Here is a 20,336-nt window from a genome sequence, read left to right as displayed (position 1 = left end):
GGTGGCAAAGGCTCAGCGAGATGCTGAAGCAGAAGCCGCGAGGATCGAGACCCGGCAAGCTCAGATCACCGCTGAGACAGCCTGCTTGAACACCGAAAACTAGTGACTCGAGAGGCATCAGCGCGGATCCGACGATGTTCATCAGAGGAGGCACCAGGGGCGCTTACCCCCTGATCTCAACCCTACCCGCCTTTTCAACACTCTACGCACCCCCGGGGCAGGAAATGCCCCAAGGGGAGGGCCGGGTTAGCCGCCAAACCCGCCGCTTCAGCCATCAGTTGATCGTGTCCCCCGTTTCCAGACACCTCAGGGCCACTTTTCCAACCCCGTGGACAACGTGCTCGCCGCAACTCGCCATTTAGAATCCCTTCTGATTTACGGCAACACTCTGGCCGAAATAGAAGCAAGGAACGCCATTTAGATGTTGAAGACGGCGGTGGTTCAAAACGCACAGTTCTCGCACAGCCTCAATCGGCTACACTCCACCCCCAAGCAAGCCGCACCAGAAGCCGGCCAGAGGACCAACCCGCCATAACCAGCGGACCGCGACACCTGCCTCAGGTTAACCCGCCTGACCATTGGGACCCGCCGGGCCGGGATCACCCGGACATGCAAACCGGCCCAACACCACTTATTGGAGGCGGCAGGCAAGTAGGGGTGCCATGCTTGGCCCCCGCCCTTCGCAATGAGCGGATGGCGAAAGATTTTAAAGGACCAAGGAAGGTGCCCAATTACACCCCGGACCTTGAGCCGGCGTCATGGGTTGAGAGTTACGAAATCGCCATGGACATGCTCGATGTAAATGAAGCGGTTTGTGCCAGGTACTTCACAATGATGCTCGAAGGAACGACGCACACTTGGTTGAAAAACCTGCCACCCAACTCCATCCAGACTTGGGCTGAACTGAAAGAGCGTTTCATCAAAAATTTCCGGGGAACTTGCAAGCGCCCGATGACGATAGTCGATTTACAGCATTGCGTTCAGCACCCCGATGAGTCGGCACACCACTGGATGCGGCGGATCGCAGAAATCATCGACTCGTCGGATGGCACCACGGCGGCTCAGGCGTGTTGATCTTGGAGCAAAACTGCCACTATGAGCCCTTGGTGCAGAAGCTGGGGCGACTCAAGCGAAAGGTCCAGGATATGGGAGAACTGATGGACACCCTCACTAGGTACGCCGAAGCGGACGATACTAAAGATCCAGGAGAGGATGGTAGCAAAGCCAACTCGCCGAGGAAGGGCGAGTCATCCAAAAATCACACCCGACTTCAGGGACGCGCCCACCATAATCATGGGGGGAACGGCAAGAGGAGGCAGCAGGAAGGGTCCATGGAATTCGTCGCCCACCAATGACTGCAAGCGAGATAAGAAGGTGAAGCACCGAACGTACAGTGTATCTGAGCCGGCGCTCCCCAGGTACCTCCACTGGTCCGAGCAGACTATCTCGTGGAGTAGGGAGGATCACCCGCCGAGATTTGACAACCCCGGCGACTTAGCATTGGTCGTGGCTCCCCAAGTCAGAGGATATACCCTCTCGAAGGTGCTTATGGATGGTGGCAGCAACATCAACATATTATACTTCGACACCTTTCGAAGGATGAACCTGTTGGGGAAAGACCTAATGTCGTCAACCACGGTATTCCATGGTATCGTCCCAGGTAAGTCGGCATACCCAATTGGCCAGGTTAAACTCACGGTGGCTTTTGGAACAACATCCAATTACAGGAGCGAGTCACTTATATTTGAGGTGGTCAAGTTAAAGAGCCCTTATCATGCATTGTTTGGGCGACCGGCTTACACCCGTTTCATGGCTCGCCCCTGCTATGTTTACCTTAAACTCAAGATGCCTGGTCCTAAGGGACCCATCACGGTTGATGGTGACAGGAGGATAGCAAGAGAGTGTGAGGAAGGAGATGCGGCTTACGCAGAGGTCGCTTGTGTTGCAGAAGAGCTCAAGTATCACCAAGCCAATGTTGATCCGGCAGATATGTCACCCCTCAAGAAGCCAACAACAGATGTTGAGCCGCCCCTCAAGTTCAAACCAACGGATGACAAAGATGGTGGATTTCGTTCCTGGCGACTCATCCAAGCAGTTTACTATCGGGCGGGTCTCGATCCCAAATAGTAACGCGCGCTCATCGAATTCATCCGTGAGAATCGGGACATCTTCGCATGGAAACCTTCTCACATGCCTGGTGTATCGAGAGAATTCGCTGAGCACCATATTAATGTTGACCCTAAAGCAAAGCCGATTCAGCAATATCTTCGCAGGTTCAATGAGGAACGACGCAAGGCAATCGGGGAAGAAGTCGCCCGTCTTTTGGCCGCCGGATTCATCGTAGAGGTCTTCCACCCCAAGTGGTTGGCTAACCCGGTCCTGGTGCTCAAGAAGAACGGCACCTTCCGCATGTGCATTGACTACACCGACCTTAACAGATCTTGTCCAAAGGACCCTTTCGCCCTTCCCCACATTGATCAAATCATTGATTCAGTAGCGGGCTGCGAGCGGCTGTGTTTCCTGGACGCCTATTCCGGATATCACCAAATCAAGATGGATGTGGAAGATCAGGAGAAGATAGCTTTCATAACCCCATTTGGGGCTTTTTGTTATGTGTCCATGCTGTTCGGGCTCAAGAGCGCCGGGGTGACTTACCAGCGCTGCATCCAAAACTGTCTCCGTCGCCATATCGGACACAACGTCCACGCTTACATTTATGACATTGTGGTTAAAACTCGTAGGAGGGAGATGCTCTTGGAAGATCTAAAGGAAACTTTTGACAACCTGTGGGTATATCAGATGAAGCTTAATCCTACCAAATGTGTCTTTGGCATTCCCGCGGGAAAATTGTTGGGTTTCTTTGTGTCCGAACGTGGCATTGAGGCCAACCCGGAGAAAATTGAGGAAATTACTTCGCTTGGGAAACCAGCGAATATCAATCAAGTTCAAAGCATGGCGGGTCGTATCGCGGCTTTAAGTCACTTTATAAGCCGCTTGGGGGAGAAAGCTATTCCCCTCTATCAGTTGCTTAAGAAATCTAATCGTTTTGTTTGGACAGACGAGGCCAATGAAGCTTTTGAAGCCCTAAAGCAGCAGCTGGTTAACCCGCCAGTTTTGGCCGCCCCGACTGAAAAGGAACCTATGCTTCTGTACATTGCGGCGAACTCCAAGGCGTTGAGCATGGCAGTAGTTGTCGAACGGAAGGAAGAAGGAAAGGAATATCCGGTACAACGCCCGGTGTACTTCATTAGCGAGGTGTTAACCCTCTCCAAACAACATTACCCGCACTGGCAGAAGCTGGTCTATGGGGTCTTTATGGCGAGTCGGAAGCTCAAACACTATTTCCAAGAGCATCCCATCACGATGGTTAGCTCCGCTCCTCTTGGGGACATCATCCAGAACCGAGAAGCAACGGGGCGAATCGCCAAATGGGCAATTGAACTTGGGCCGCACCACGTGCGGTACACCCCTCGTACGACCATCAAATCCCAGGCATTGGTCGACTTCGTCAATGATTGGACCAAATTGCAGATTCCGGAAGACAAGCCTAACCTCACGTACTGGACTATTTACTTCGATGGGTCTAGGCAATTGGAAAGCTCGGGGGCTGGCGTGGTGTTGATTTCACCCCAGGGACACAAGTTCTGTTATGTTCTCCGACTCATGTTCCCATGCACCAACAACGCTGTAGTGTATGAAGCCTTGCTTCATGGTTTGCGACTCGCCAAGGAGATGAACCTCACGCGTGTCAGATGTCTTGGCGATTCTGATTTGGTGGCTCAACAAGTTTCAGGTACTTGGGACTCTCGGGACCCCCTGATGGCGGCTTACACAAGGGCTCTGCCTGATGTGGCGGGTCATTTCCATGGATATCAAGTTGATCATATCGACCGGTGACTTAACGAAGTAGCTGATGCCCTTTCACGTCTCTGCTCGCAACGTAAGCCAGTTCCTCCCAATGTTTTTCTGGATATTTTGCATAATCCTTCCCTGAGGTTGCCCTCTGAAGTGGAGTTGGCGATACCAGACCCTGAGTCCCAGTTTGTGGCGGCTCTCCGCGTTACGCCGGATTGGGTTCTTCCTTATTTGGCATACCTTGCACGAGGCGAGTTACCTTCGGATGAGGTGTTGGCTCGCCAAATTGTTCGTCGGAGCAAATCCATGGTCATCATCAACGGCGAATAGTATAAGCGAAGCACTTCTGGAGTATTCCGACGATGCATTTCTTCCGAAGAAGGGTGCGTAATTCTGAACGACATCCATGCCGGAGATTGTGGGCATCATGCCGGGTCACGTTCCCTGGTCTCAAAGGCATTCCGTCATGGATTATTTTGGTTGATGGCTCATGCGGACAACAGTCAAATTTTTGAAAAAACTAATCTTCCGGTTCGGATATCCATACAACATTATCACTGATAATGGTACCAATCTATCACAAGGAGCGATGCAGGAGTTTTGCCACCGTGAGCATATTCGGCTTGATGTATATGCGGTCGCTCATCCGCAATCTAATGGGCAAGCGGAACGGGCGAATCAGGAAGTGTTGCGAGGAATCAAGCCCCGACTTATGGTTCCCCTGGAGCGCACCCCAGGGTGTTGGGTTGAGGAGTTGCCTTCAGTATTATGGAGCATCCGAACCACCCCAAACCGTTCTACGGCCTTTACTCCTTCTTTTCCTGGTATACGGAGCATAAGCCGTTCTTCCCAGTGACATTAGGCATGACTTTCCCAGAGTTGGTGCTTATGTGGAACAGGACAACGAGTTGGCACGTCAGGATTTTTTGGACGCTTTGGAGGAAGCACGAGACTTGGCTGCCGCCCGATCGGCTATTTATCAGCAGGACTTGCGGCGTTACCATAGCCTCCGGGTCAAGAGCCAAACTTTTCAGGAGGGCGACTTAGTACTCCGATTGATCCAAGATCGCACTGGCATGCATAAGTTATCACCCCCATGGGAAGGCCCGTTTGTCGTCAGCAAAAGCCTTCGCAACGGGTCATACTATCTGGTGGATCTTCGGCTTGATCGGCCAACCACGGAGGCTGAGTCAACTCGCCCCTGGAACATAGCCCACTTGCGGCCTTAGTAAACTTGAGCTATAGGCTCCGTTTTTTCTTCTCTTGAAAATTGTAAGTCTTTAATTTTTATAAAGCAATAAAGTTGATGCCCATGAATTCTGGGGCTTTCCTGCTACTTCATCTGATTGAAAGCATGGATTTTTATTACTCTTTGACAAGTTGCCCAAGCATGGACGCTATCCATACCAGAGAGCATTGGTCGCCATGCCGCGCTTATTACAACACTGGGTATCGATAAGCCAAAGAGGATCAAGTCGCTACAAGCGCGCGATCCAAACATGGGCGCCTTATATGATTTTCTGGATTAGGCCGGCTTACTTGCGGGCTATTTGCTCCCAAGTCGTTTTGTGGTAAGAGCGTATATGCTTCTACAATCCTATGACCGGTCTTTTCCCTTAATCATAGGTCACTTAGGGATTCCTCTCACTGAGATCAGCCTTCCTACCCATTTGGCTTGCGAAAAATTACCGCATTACAAATGGTTATCCTGGACTGTGTGTTGGCCGAATCGCCATATGGACCCATGAACTCTTGGCGAGTTACTCCGCTTTATGGACCCTGAATTCGCCTTGGTTAAAACATGCATGGTACCGGCTAACGCCTCACATGGAGAATAGAAAAACCATTGGTTCACTGAACCTGCTTCACTGAAGCTTGACTCGTGCCTGATCAGCCGGTCTAAATACTTGAGCTTTTTTACACAAAAAGTCTCCCTCGGGTAGCACTTGAGTTTATCTAACTCGTCCTATCCTGTCGCGACTTGACCGAGCCGACGAAATTCTTACTTTCACCTTCCTGGCACTTCCACAAGGTTTCGCAAATTATTACGACTCGCCGGATCTTTTTTGAACCAGGTTTTTCTGCACATAATTCGTCGGAACATCTTGAATCGGTTATCATTTATTATCATCCATTACTCACTGAGGTGGTTTGATGTATGTTTTTAGCCCAATAGGTTGATGATCAAAATCTCTACTGACATGGCGGGTCAAGCATCATAAGGCGCCCTGAGGGCGACACAAGGGTTTTAAAAAATCGCAGAACAGGATTGTTTTCTACAATAACCTATTACATGGCTCGGATGGACAATTCACTGAAGATCTATTCTGCTGGTGCCCCGGGGTCAGCTTGCTTTCAGCTCTAGCCAACTTCAAGTTGTAAGTCGCCTAACACCAAATTGCACTTGGATAGGGCAGCGAATTCATCTTCGTCATTCAAAAATGTCGAGAGATCTGCCTCCAAATCAAAAGGGTTCTTGGGCCGACGAGGAGTCAAGCTGGTTGTCACAAAGGTTGGCAGATTTATTTTCTTGTTCTTGTCATCATAAGCAGCTTGATACTTTGACAAATCCAAGCTTGCTGCAAGCTGAGTCGCCGCCGAGCGTGATTCTTTGACAACACGCTGATAATCATCTTGAGTAAATTCTGACCCGTCGTCCTTGAGCTGGGGAAAGCCTGCTGCTACTTCTTCAGGTTTTAGCTCTAGAGCATACGCTAAACACCGACTCAATGTAGTCAGCACCCCTTTCCGGGTGGCTGACCGGATTAGCTCACCTATCTGAGGTGGAAGGGTAGATAAGCAGCCAAGCATCTTTTTGATTGATGTTATGGGTTCCTTGGTGCCCATCACTTCCTTCACGGTCAGCATGCTTCCGGTATACAGTTGCTCTGTCAATGTGTAAATCGCCTTTAACCTCAAGATACAGTCATCCTGAAGGTTGGCGGCTCTCGGACCTATATAAGGGATAATGATGGTCAGTAGCTTCTTCATACTAAGTTTTTTTTACAAACTACAAGATCGGGGTTTGCTTCTTACCAAAGATAGTCAGTGCCATGTTGGAGATATGTTGCTTTAAGCCGGCCAGCTCTTGTTGCATGGTTTCTAGTTTTGCTTCAGCCTTTTCCGCTCGCTTTAGCGCGGCGGCTTGATCAGCTTGAGCCTTCTTGTGGGCGGCCTTCAGCTTCTCCATTTCAGATAAGATCACTTGATATTTTTCTTCTGATTTAGCCCGCGCATCTTGCTGGTCGGCTAAACTTTTCTTTAAGTCGCCCAACGTCGACTCAGCTTGGGCAAGAGATTCCTGTCAAGTATATTATCAAGGGGCAAGTCTCGGAATTATTGCAAGCAACATCTCTGACACTTGGGGGCTCATGTATAATTTTTTAGATAAAATTATACAACATCAAGTCCCGTCTCATCTTTCAACAGATGAGATGGCCCTTGGGGGTTACACGTCGAAAGGTTTTTCTAATATCAAGACCTGGCTCATCTTTCAACAGATGACCCGGCCCTTAGGGGTTACAGGTCGAAAGTTTTTTCTAATTTCAAGACCCGACTCATCTTTCAACAGATGACCCGGCCCTTGGGGGTTATAGGTCGAAAGGTTTTTCTAATATCAAGACCCGGCTCATCTTTCAACAGATGACCCGGCCCTTGGGGGTTACAGGTCGAAAGTTTTTTCTAATTTCAAGACCTGGCTCATCTTTCAACAGATGACCCGGCCCTTGGGGGTTATAGGTCGAAAGGTTTTTCTAATATCAAGACCCGTCTCATCTTTCAATAGATGACCCGGCCCTTGGGGGCTAATAAGGAGGGTATGCATTAAGGCGTACCTCATGTCTATTCTTTATCATAAGGAGCAGATTCTTCTCCATTTCATAACTTGTCTCCAGACGACTTGCGAAGCCGGAGCAGAGCTCTTTAAATTCAAGATTCTCATACTGGGACAGTTTGGCCTAGGAAATTTCATGTCCAGTAGAAGGCTGGGTTGATGTTGATACATGCTTCGACAAGACTGCCGAAGCCGGCTTAGAGAAGCCAGTACCAGTGATGATTACAACATCCGGATCTTCTACCGTTTTCAACGGACTCGGCGGGTTGGGCGTTTCCGTGCCTTCCTTGGGAGAACTTGGGAGGTCCGCTTGGTCATCAGGTTTATCCTTTGCCGGGTTAGCCTGAGTCGGCGCTGGTTTTTCTTTAGGTTCTGGAGCCGTAGTGGAAGTTGATGCACCAGTTTTCCTTTTCTTTGCTTGTGCTCTAAAAAGAGAAGGGGATATGCTGAAAAGCAAACATCATCATCATCAGGACAAATGTAAGTATTATAAGGACCTACCCATGAATGCGGATCATTGGCGGATGGGCTGACATCACTGAGTCGCCTGACGAAGGGGGAGAATTCTGCAAAAGTAATACCTCAAAATATGAGCAAGTTATAAGTATGATCCAAAAGGAAGCAAAGGGGACGCTGCTAAAGGATACCTCATTCTGCCACTTCTTGGTACGAGTTTTCGCTGGTAACCCGGACACCAAATCTCCAGAGTGGCTCTGAGTCTTCCGATAGGAAGCATGTTGCACTTTCTTCAAAAGGAAATTAGGATCGAGACAAGCATTTGGGTGAGACATGGGAACTTTCCCACAAACCCGCCTGGCCGACTTAGGCAGAGGAGAAGATGAGTCGGAGGAAATAGAAATTACCTCTACGGAGTCTTCTTGGCTTTCGTTACCATCATTCTATACATAAGAGATACAGAGGTGTAAGCACAAATTATAGCAACGGATGTCAAGACAAAGAAGATATAATTTTACCTCTGAAGATACGTCGCGATTTGGGATCCGTCCACATCAGACGGTTCAGTGATGGCGGCTTTGCTTTTGCTCTTGGTTTTCTTTTTTGGAGGCGGCCTGGTTTGCTTCAGGGCCATCTTTTTCGGCCTCTTGGACCAGAATCGGTCGCCTTTCTGAAGTGGAATTCTTATTATGCGAATCAGAATTCAAATAAGTTGGAAAGAATAAATCAAAGGCGGGTTAAGTTATTTACCTTAGGAGCCGATTTGATCTTGCAGAATGGCTTAAGCCCTATTTGGATACACTTGGCCATGGGCTCGCCAGTTAACTTCTTGATGATGGTCACAATATCATTCTCTCTGAGTGTTGTGCGGAAGTAGCATTGGGGATGGTCCAAAGTGCCATCAAACTCACACATTAAGCCGTCTCGGCGACTCAAGGGAAGGATGCGCCATTCCACCCAGCAGCGGATCAAATCAACCCCAGTGAGACCATTATTTGTTAGAGATCGTAACTCGGATAGCACTGGAATAAAATCCAACTCCTCTTCTTCAGTGAGCTTGTCTGGAAGTTTAAGGTTTGTAGGAAGGCGTTCCTTCCTATAGCCAAGGAGTTTGTTTTCACCCTTAGGAGAAGTTTCCTGGCAATAAAACCAAGACTCGCCCCAGCCTTTGGGATGGCTTGGCATGGCGAGTGATGGGAATGAGCTGTCCCTGCAGCGTTGAACGGTGACACCTCCAAGTTCTAAGCTAGGACCATTGGAATACTCGGTCTGGCGATTCAAATGAAAAAAGTACCATAACAAAGGGACTGAAGGTTCCATCCGCAAGTAAGCTTCACAGAATACTTGGAATTGACATATGTTGCTAATTGAGTTGGGGCCCAGGTCTTGGAGGCGGACGTTCATAAAGGTCATAGCATCTCTGAGGAATTTTGACCCTGGCGGCTTAAACCCCCGTTCGAGATGCTCAGCAAAGGCAACTATTTCCCCTTCCTTTGGGTTGGGGATCTCTTCGCCTAACCCAGATCGCCATCCGATAACTTCTTTCGAGTCAAGATTTCCCGTCTTCACGCAATCATTGAGGAAAGCGTCGTCAACTTTGGTTGAGAGCCAATCAGCCTTGAACACAGTGCCCATAGCTACAGAGAGGTTCAGAGGTAAATTAACTCGCCAAAACATCTGTTGGGCGGCTAAGGGAATCTATTAACCCGCCAAATATTTACTGAGTGGTTAAAGGGGTTTATTAGCTCGCCAGTAAAGGGCCAGATCTAGGTACATAGGCGACTTAAAGAATTTCTTATCGTTTAGAGAAACAAGCTCAGAGCATCAAGATCTATAAACAGGTTTCTACACGACAGGCAGCAAAGTACAGATCTACGGGCAAGTTAAAATGAATGAAAAAAGGCCCAGAGAAAGTGAGGCCATATATGGCTAGGGTAAAAGCATTGAAGGAGATTTGACAGAGGCCTTTTTTTATCCCCATACAGGAGCTAGTGGGCTGAGGATGTGGTCAATACTACCGTGCCTACCATTGTTGTTGTAAATCAATCGCCGCCTATGAAGGTGTTCGAGGTGTTCTAAGGAATCGGCAGGCGATGAACATCAAGGAGCTAAGATCTACTTCTAATGGCGAAGGGCTGACCTGATGGCAGCGACCGGAGATAACCGAGGAAGATCCGCGGAGGATGTTGCGTGCTTGGTCGGCCTGGAGATGCGTCGGACGCGGTGGCCAGAGACGGAGGACCTCGGACGGTGATGGAGTTCTCGGTGCAGTCGCGAGGAAGAAGAGGCCGACGAATTGGGTAGGTGGGGATGTGCCCTGCCCCCTTCCCTGAAGCCTATTTATTGGGTCAGGTGCTGGAATTGAGGCGCCTCACGCGGAAATTGAAAACAAGATAAAGATTCGCTTTAATGGCGCCGAGGTTTTCGTGATATCTATGCCGAAAGATCCGTTGGAGATTGCGTCATCATTTTTTTCAGAGATTAAAGGGATAAGATGGCGTTAACAAAAAACGGTTTGGCAACTTGGATATTCCTACAAGGAGTGGCGGATTAAGTGTATGACGTGTAAAAAGAGCAGAGTGAGTCGCCCCTAACTAGGTGAGAGTTGGCGTGAATAGGTTCAAGTCAAATCTGGGGCCTAATGTTGGGGATATTATCTGTTGAGTAACCCGCCCTAGTTGGGCCGGGTCACCAAGATGGCGACTCATCCTTTGGTGAGTCAAGCTTTGGCCCAATGAGGCCAGGAGCTAGATGGCGGTTCAAGATCTTTGGGAAGAATCCATCATTGGGAAGATCTCCAAGTCTTGGAAAGATGGCGACTTAGAGATAGAAAGAATCACGACTTGTGTAAAGGCAAGGACTCTTGTAAACCCAAAGGGCTCGACCTGTATATAAAGGCGAGTCCCAGGGAAGGAGAGGACACGTGAGAAATCATCCAGAGCTAGGTCAGGCGAGTTACACCCTCCTTGTAATCGAAACATCATCAATACAACACAAAAGGAGGACGTATGCCTTTACCTCCTCACGAGGCGACGAACCTGGGTAAACCTCTGTCTCGTTCCCGTTCAACCCCTTTGAGTCGCCACCAAGGTGCGATGGATCCAACACTAAGTCCTTTCACGAGGACATCTGCCGTGACAAAAACACGACACATGGTGTCCTCCGTAGGCCTCGTAGTGACACTTCTGTAGGATCTGTCCCTGTTCATGTTCAGGTACACAATGTCTAATAACACCATGTACTCCTTCCTTATAAAGGTGAGGATCATCCAAAAGTAATGTCTCAAGTCAAAGAAGAATGTCTTCTTTTGCTGGTACGTGAAACTAGGTGGTATGTATTTGGCAACGATATAGTTTGCATAATCAGCATACCACGGTGCACTACGTGAAGCATTGATGACATTCAATTGCTCGTCGGGAAAGCTATCATTAATAGGTTGTGGGTCATCAAGAACGTTCTCCAACCTAGACAAGTTATCTGCTACTGGGTTATCAGCACCCTTTCTGTCGACAACGTGCAAATCAAATTCTTGTAGTAAGAGAACCCATCTGATAAGTCTAGGTTTAGCGTCCTTCTTCTCCATGAGGTACTTAATAGCAGCATGATTAGTGTGAATAGTGACTTTGGAATCAACTATGTAAGACCTGAACTTTTCACATGCAAACACGACTGCTAAAAGTTCCTTCTCCGTAGTGGCATAGTTTCTTTGGGCACTGTCTAGAGTTTTACTAGCATAGTGAATAACATTCAGCTTCTTATCGACTCTTTGCCCTAGAACATCACCAACAGCATAATTGCTAGCATCACACATGATCTCAAAAGGTAAGTTCCAATCAGGTGGTTGAACAATACGTGCAGTTATCAAAGCCCTCTTAAGTATTTCGAAGGCTTCCTCACAATCATCGTCAAAGACAAAAGGAATATCCTTTTGTAAGATATTGGTAAGAGGCCTAGAAATCTTAGAGAAGTCTTTAATGAACCTTCTATAGAAACCAACATGACCAAGGAAACTTCTTATCCCTTTGATATCTGTGGGGTATGGCATTTTCTCGATTGCATCAACCTTAGCCTTATCGACTTCAATACCTCTTTCAGAAATTTTATGACCATAAAGTGGCACTTCTCCCAATTCAAGACAAGATTGGTATCTTTACATCTCTGCAAGACTCGATCAAGGTTGCTGAGGCAATTGTCAAAAGAAGATCCGTAAACGGAGAAATCATCCATGAAAACATCAACAATCTTTTCACAAAAGTCAGAGAATATAGCCATCATACATCTTTGAAAGGTGGCAGGTGCATTACATAAGCCAAAAGGCATACGTCTATAAGCTAAGGCACCGAAAGGGCAGGTGAAAGTGGTCTTCTCCTGATCAGATTGTGCAACTGGTATTTGGGAGAAACCAGAATAACCGTCTAGAAAGCAGATGTGTGTGTGTTTGGACAGCCTTTCTAGCATTTGGTCGATAAAAGGCAAAGGGTAATGATCTTTCCTAGCGGCTTTATTCAATTTCATAAAATCGATCACCATCCTATAGCCATAATAATCCTTTGTGGGATCAATTCATCCTTATCATTAAGGACAACGGTAATGCGTCCCTTCTTAGGAACGCAATGCACCGGACTCACCCAATCGCTATGAGCAACATGATAGATAATACCTGCTTCCAGGAGCTTCAGTATTTCTTTTCTCACTACTTCTTTCATCTTAGGATTCAATCTCCTTTGATGATCAGCAACTGGTTTGAAATCAGGATGAGTTTTAATCTTGTGCTGCCACAGGGTAGGACTAATGCCTTTAAGATCATCAAGAGTATATCCAATAGTAGCACGGTGCTTCCTCAGAGTTTTTAGTAACTTCTTTTCTTCATTCTCTGAGAGGCTAGCACTAATAATGATAGGATATATCTCCTTTTCATCAAGATAGGCATACTTAAGTGTATCAGGCAACTGTTTAAGCTCAAACACAGGATCACCCTTTGGTGGGGGTGGATCCCCAAGCAGTTCAATAGGCAAGTTATTCTTAAGGATATGATATTGTTCTAAGACAACTCTATCTATCTCATCCCTTTCATCCGTATGCATATCATTTTCATGCTCAAATAAGTATTGGTCTAAGGGATCAGTAGGGGGCACGACAATAGAGGCTAAGGCAATAGTTTCATCCCTACTAGGCAACTCCTTTTCATGAGGTTGTCTACCAAACTTAGAGAAATTGAACTCATGTGACACACCTTCAAAGCCAACAGTGACAGTTTTCTTCTCACAGTCAATATGAGCATTGACGATATTGAGAAAAGGTCTGCCAAATATGATGGGACAAAAGCTATCTTGTGTGGTAGCAAGAACGAGGAAATCAGCAGGATACTTCGTTTTACCACACAAGACTTCAACATCCCTAACAATTCCCACACGGCAGATAGTATCTCTATTGGCAAGCTAAATAGTGACATCAATAGGCTCTATCTCAACAGGTGCAATCTCATCTTTGATTTCATCATATAAGGATTGAGGTATTGCACTAACACTAGCACCCACGTCACATAAGCCATGATAAAAATGATCTCCTATCTTAACAGAAACCACAGGCATGCCAACAACAGGCCTATGTTTGTCTCTAACGTGAGGTTTATCAATTCTAGCAGCATCTTCATAGAAGTGAATATTATGTCCCTCAACATCGTTGGACAGAAGATCTTTGATAATAGCAATGCTAGGTTCAACTCCAATTTGTTCAGGGGGTGTAGGTGTTCTAATATAGCCTCTATGTATCACAGTTGAAGCTTTAGAATGATCCTTTATCCTAACAGGGAAAGGTGGTTTCTCAATGTAAGCACTGGGAACAACAGGATCATTATAAGCAATGACTTTCTCTTCAACTGGAGTGGGTTTAACTACATGGACTTCTAAAGGAGGATGATATTTAAACCACTTCTCTTTGGGGACATCAATATGAGCAGCAAAAGATTCACACAATGAAGCTACTATCTCACAGTCAAGTCCATACTTAGCGCTAAAGTCACAAAAAGTATTTGTCTCAACAAAGTATTTAACGCAATCAAACGTGAAATTCATACCTGACTCCTTACCTTCTTCAAGCTCCCAGTCTTCAGAGTTGCGTTTAATTCTCTCCAATAAATTCCATTTGAAGTCAATATCTCTCTTCATAAAAGAACCGGTACAAGAAGTGTCAAGCATGGTGCGAATATCATGAGAAAGCCGAGCATAGAAGTTCTGAATGATAATTTCTCTCAAGAGCTCATGGTTGGGGCATGACTATAGCATTGATTTAAGCCTCCCGCAAGCTTGAGCGATGCTTTCTCTATCACGAGGCCAAAAAATATAAATATAATTCCGATCACGATGTACTAAATGCATAGGATAAAACTTTTGATGAAATTCCAATTTCAACCGATTGTAGTCCCATGATCCAGTATCATCACATAGCCTATACCATGTCAAAGCCTTATCCTTCGAAGATAAAGGAAATACCTTCTTCTTGACCTCATCCTCGGGCAAACCTGCAAGCTTAAATAAACCACAAACTTCATCTACATAGATTAGATGCAAGTCTGGATGTGATGTTCCATCTCCTGTAAAAGGATTAGCCAGCAGTTTCTCAAGCATACCCGAAGGAAATTCAAAGCAATTATTTTCAGTAGGTGCAGCAGGTTGAGGAGGAACTATTTGTGCTTCCGTCTGAGGTGAAGATACCACGAACAAGCCCCTCAAAGGATTAGTATCCATAGTGACAAGTGACAATAAATTTCAGCACACTATATGAATGTTTCCTTACCAAGTTCCACTTACCAAAGGCGCTTCATTCCCCGGCAACGGCGCCAGAAAAGAGTCTTGATGACCCACAAGTATAGGGGATCAATCGTAGTCCTTTCGATAAGTAAGAGTGTCGAACCCAACGAGGAGCAGAGGGATCTCACAAGTGGTTTTCAGCAAGGAAATATTTGCAAGCACTGAAATTGTCGGTAACAAGTGATTGTGTGGTGAGATGATTCGTAGCAAGCAACAAGTAACAAAAGTAGCAACGGTGCAGCAAAGTGGCCCAATCCCTTTTGTAGCAAGGGACAAGCCTGGACAAAGTCTTATAGGAGGAAAAACGCTCCCGAGGACACACGGGAATTTCTGTCATGCTAGTTTCATCATGTTCATATGATTCCCGTTCGTTACTTTGATAGTGTGATATGTGGGTGGACCAGCACTTGGGTACTGCCCTTACTTGGACAAGCATCCCACTTATGATTAACCTCTCTCGCAAGCATCCGCAACTACGAAAGAAGAATTAAGACAAAGTCTAACCATAGCATTAAACTAGTGGATCCAAATCAGCCCCTTACGAAGCAAGACATAAACTAGGGTTTAAGCTTCTGTCACTCTAGCAACCCATCATCTACTTACTACTTCCCAATGCCTTCCTCTAGGCCCAAATAATGGTGAAGTGTTATGTAGTCGATGTTCACATAACACCACTAGAGGAAAAACAACATACAACATATCAAATTACCGAACGAATACCAAATTCACATGACTACTATTAGCATGACTTATCCCATGTCCTCAGGAACAAAAGTAACTACTCACAAAGCATAATCCTATTCATGACCAGAGAGGTAATGAGTAGCATCAAGGATCTGAACATAAACTCTTCCACCAAGTAATCCAACTAGCATCAACTACAAAGAGTAATCAACACTACTAGCAACCTTACAAGTACCAATCGGAGTCGCGAGACGGAGATTAGTTACAATGATGAACTAGGGTTTGGAGATGAGATGGCGCTGATGAAGATGTTGATAGTGACGAGTCCCCTCCGACGAGAGGAGTGTTAGTGATGACGATGGCGACGATTTCCCCCTCCGGGAGGGAAGTTTCCCCGGCAGGATCGTCCTGCCGGAGCTCTAGATTGGTTGTGCTCAAGTTCCGCCTCGTGGCGGCGGCGAATCCACGAAAAAGCTCCTCCCTGATTTTTTCCTAGACGAAACCCTTCATATAGCAAAAGAGGGGGGCAAGTGGGCCAGCAGGTTCCCCACAAGCCCTCATGGCGCGACCTTGGGGGGGGGGGGGGTGGCCGCACCGTGCAGGCTTGTGGCCAACCCCTAGCGCCCCTCTGGCACTTCTTCGGCCCAGTATTTTTTATAAATTTGGAAAAAAATCCTCGTTTATTTTTACGGCGTTTGGAGTTGCGCAGAATAGATATCTCAACTTTGCTCCACTTTCAGCCCAGAATTCCAGTTACCGGCATTCTCCCTCTTCATGTAAACCTTGTAGAATAAGAGAGAAAAGGCATAAGAATTGTACCATGAAGTGAAATAACAGCGAAAGAAGCGATAAATAACAACATGAAAACATGATGCAAAATGGACGTATCAAACTGCCATCTAGCTCTGCATTTCATTCACCTTCAGTTATGAGTGAGTTTGCGACACCACCTCCTGCTAGAAATTTTTATGTGTCGCATGTGCTTGATGATGCTACTTATGCTATCCATGATGCTTGTGATGATGCTTTTCTTGATACTGCTTTGCCACTAGGTGCATTCATTGATGCACAAATTGCTAGAGTTGCTGCTAGATGTGATGATACTTCTGAAACTGCTGAGATTATTGAAGTAGAACCTGCTATTTCACCTGTTAGAACTAGCTCTCCTAGATATGAACTGCCTGATATGCCTGAGGGTTAAGTTATGGAGGGAGAGATAGCTGAGGACTTTCTTGCTTGTAAGGATAGCAATGATGTTGAGAAGTTACTGCGCAAGTGGAAAGAAAAATCTTTGAACGCTAGGATGAAATACGACCCAAAGTTTGCTACTTCGCCTATCTTTGTGACCGATAAGGATTATGAATTCTCTGTCGACCCTGAGTTAATCACTCTGGTCGAATCTGATCCTTTTCATGGTTATGAGCTTGAAATGGTTGTATCACATCTTACCAAACTTCACGATATAACCACCCTATTCACGAGTGAGGAAAAGATCCACCACTACTATATACTTAAGTTGTTTCCTTTCTCACTAAAGGATGATACTAAGACTTGGTTCACTTCTCTTGCTCCTGGTTGTGTGCGTAGCCCCCAGGATATGATCTACTACTTCTGTGAGAAATATTTCCCTGCCCATAAGAAGCAATCTGCCTTGCAGGAAATATACAACTTTGCGCAAGTTGAAGAAGAGAGTCTCCCACAAGCTTGGGGGAGGCTTGTCCAGCTGCTGAATGCTTTGCCTGATCACCCTCTTGAGAAGAATGAAATACTTGATATCTTCTATAATAGACTAACCGATGCTTCTAAGGACCACCTAGATAGTTGTGTCGGTTGTATTTTTAGGGAACGAACCATAGAACAAGCTGAGATCCTATTGAATAATATCTTGTGCAATGAGAATGCTTGGACTATTCCCAAACCACCTCCAAAGCCAACTCCTAAGAAAAGAGGTATTCTATTCCTCAGTCCTGAAGATATGCAAGAAGCCAAGAAATCTATGAAAGAGAAAGGCATTAAATCTGAAGATGTCAAAAATCTACCACCTATCGAAGAGATCCATAGTCTTGATAACCCGATACAGGTAGTAGAGGTAAATTCTCTTCGTAGATTCAATGAGAGTGATATTCCTTTTGATAAACCTGCTAGCTTATGCCTGGATGAATTTGATAACTTTGTTGCTAAACAACAAAGTTTCAATGATTATGTTAGCAGACAATTGGAACAGAATGCTCGCATGCTTAGTCATTTAAGTGCTTGTGTGGAGAGAAACGTCAATGATCTTAAGCTCTTGAGTAAACATGCCTCTATGGTTACTACTCAAGTAGAACAAGTACTTAAAGCTCAGAATGACTTGCTCAATGAGTTGAATGACAATTATGTTAGAGCCGTCACTAGAGGCGGTAGAATGACCCAGGAACCTTTGTATCGTGAGGGTCATCCTAAGAGAATTGAACAAGATTCTCAAGGAGTTAGCACCGAAGCACCTAGTCATCCTAGAAAGAAAAATAAAGATGATAGGAACTTGCACGCTAGCAACCCTATTGCTGTTACACCCGAGAATCCAAACGAGGTCTCTGTTTCTGATGCCGAAACACAATTTGGTGATGAACATGAGCCAAATGATAATATCGATAGTGATGTTCATGATGATGCTCAACCTAGCAATGATAAGGATGTGGAGATTGAACCAGTTGATCTTGATAACCCACAACCTAAGAATAGGAGATACGATAAGAATGACTTCATTGCTAGGAAGCATGGTAAAGAAAGGGAACCATGGGTTCAGAAACCCATGCCCATTCCTCCCAAACCATCCAAGAAAAAGGATGATGAGAATTTTGAGCACTTTGTTGAAATGATTAGACCTGTCTTTCTGCAAATGCGTTCGACAGATATGCTCAAAATGTCTCTGTATGCTAAGTACATGAAGGATATTGTGACCAATAAGAGGAGGATTGTAACGACCAAGATGCGGTCCTTTCCGATCTGGGGGTCGAGGCCCCGAATAGGAAAGGAGCGCATCTAAGTGTTTGCAAGCAAGTAAACATAGCACATAATAATAAATATCATAGACAATCTGTGATTCAACTGTCTTCTTATTAATAATACAGAGTACAATGCAGATACAAACAAGGTAGTTCCGGTACGGACTACAAAACAAGGGAAATGCTATGCTACCCGCTGCAGGCCCACGATCACGACCACGGCTCAGTCCTCTGGATAGTTCACGTAAAGGCGGTCTGTCTCCTCGTCGTACTGCCACGCCAGCTGGGTGCCATCGGGATCATCGGACTCTGGGTGCCTGTACCTGCTGGAAGTTTCAGAGGAATCCGTGAGCCACGGGGACTCAGCAATCCAAGACCTTGGTGCCAGAACTAGACATGTTATTGGGTAAGGAAGGGGTGAGGTGTTTCAGGCTGTTGCAACCTAAGATTGAATAAGTGGCTAACTTACGCGAGAAGGAAGTGAAAATGGTATACGCTAACGATCGAGAATACTTGATCAGAAAGTGATCCTGAACACCTACCTACGGCAATCATAACCCCAACGTGTTCCCGGTCGAAGAGAGATCTTCGAAGGGACAGTCACGGTTACGCACACAGTTGGCATATTTTATTAGTTTATGTTTAAGTTTTCTAATACCGGATGTTAGCAAAATTTTCCAAGTAGCCACATAACCGCGGGCACGGCTTTCCGAAAGATTAAACCCTGCAGGGGTGCTCCAACTAGTCCATCACAAACGAACACAGGCTGCAAAGTCATCCTCTATCACGAATCTCGTGATCTCGTCGGATTCCTTAGAGGAAAACCTCAACTCTGGGTGAAACCAAACCTTCACTGGGATTCCTATACGCAAGATATACACCGCTAAGGAAAGACAAGACTAGCAGGACCTCCCGACATGTCGACGACCGTGATAAGAGCCGCGTATCTAGTTTCAGGACACGCCGGATGAGCACAGCGTACGGTGGCCTGATAGACATCTCCCGAGTTGCCCCGGGTTGGCCCCGTACACGACTCAAGTTTGGACCAACGCTCATGAGGAGCACTGGCCCGGGTTGTTGATTAGATTCCTCGGGGTAGCTATTCCCTATGCAGTTTATTATTAAGTGATTAGCAGATTAATACCAAAGTTGGGTCCTACCGGACAAGGCTTAACACTACGCGATTTATCAAGGGGGTCCCCATAACAACCCCGAACGTGTTAGGAGCGATCATTATGGAATCAAACACCGGTAACCGGTAACTAAGGCGGCAATAACGGAACAAGACACCCGGCAAAAGGCTAGGCCTCCCGTCATTTACCAAATATATAGATACATTAATTAAATAACAGAAATTAATATAATGATATCAAGCTCATGGCAACTCATGAGTTATAAACACCTGCAACTAACAATGCTAACATTAGTAGCTGAGCAAGCCTACCTAGCCATGCAAGTTTGCTAGGAAAGAGTAAGGTGTTTAGGCTCATGGCATATGAAGAGGCAATATATTTTCAGTGGTAGGCAGCGAGCAATATGACATGGAATCGAAACTAACATAACAAGTCTAGATATGGGATCAAGGTCATGTCATCTTGCGTGTGATATCCTCAGCTTGGAATGGTTCTGGATCGTCCTGCACGTACTCTCCTGACTCCATGTAATCGGTCTCCGCTCCCGGTGCTACCCAACACAAGAATAACAGCCAATGAACAG

This window comes from Hordeum vulgare, chromosome 1H, assembly GCF_904849725.1.
Source record: "Hordeum vulgare subsp. vulgare chromosome 1H, MorexV3_pseudomolecules_assembly, whole genome shotgun sequence".
Classification (NCBI taxonomy): domain Eukaryota; kingdom Viridiplantae; phylum Streptophyta; class Magnoliopsida; order Poales; family Poaceae; genus Hordeum; species Hordeum vulgare.
The sequence above is the reverse complement of the archived record's forward strand: the minus strand, read 5'-3'. Positions refer to the sequence as shown.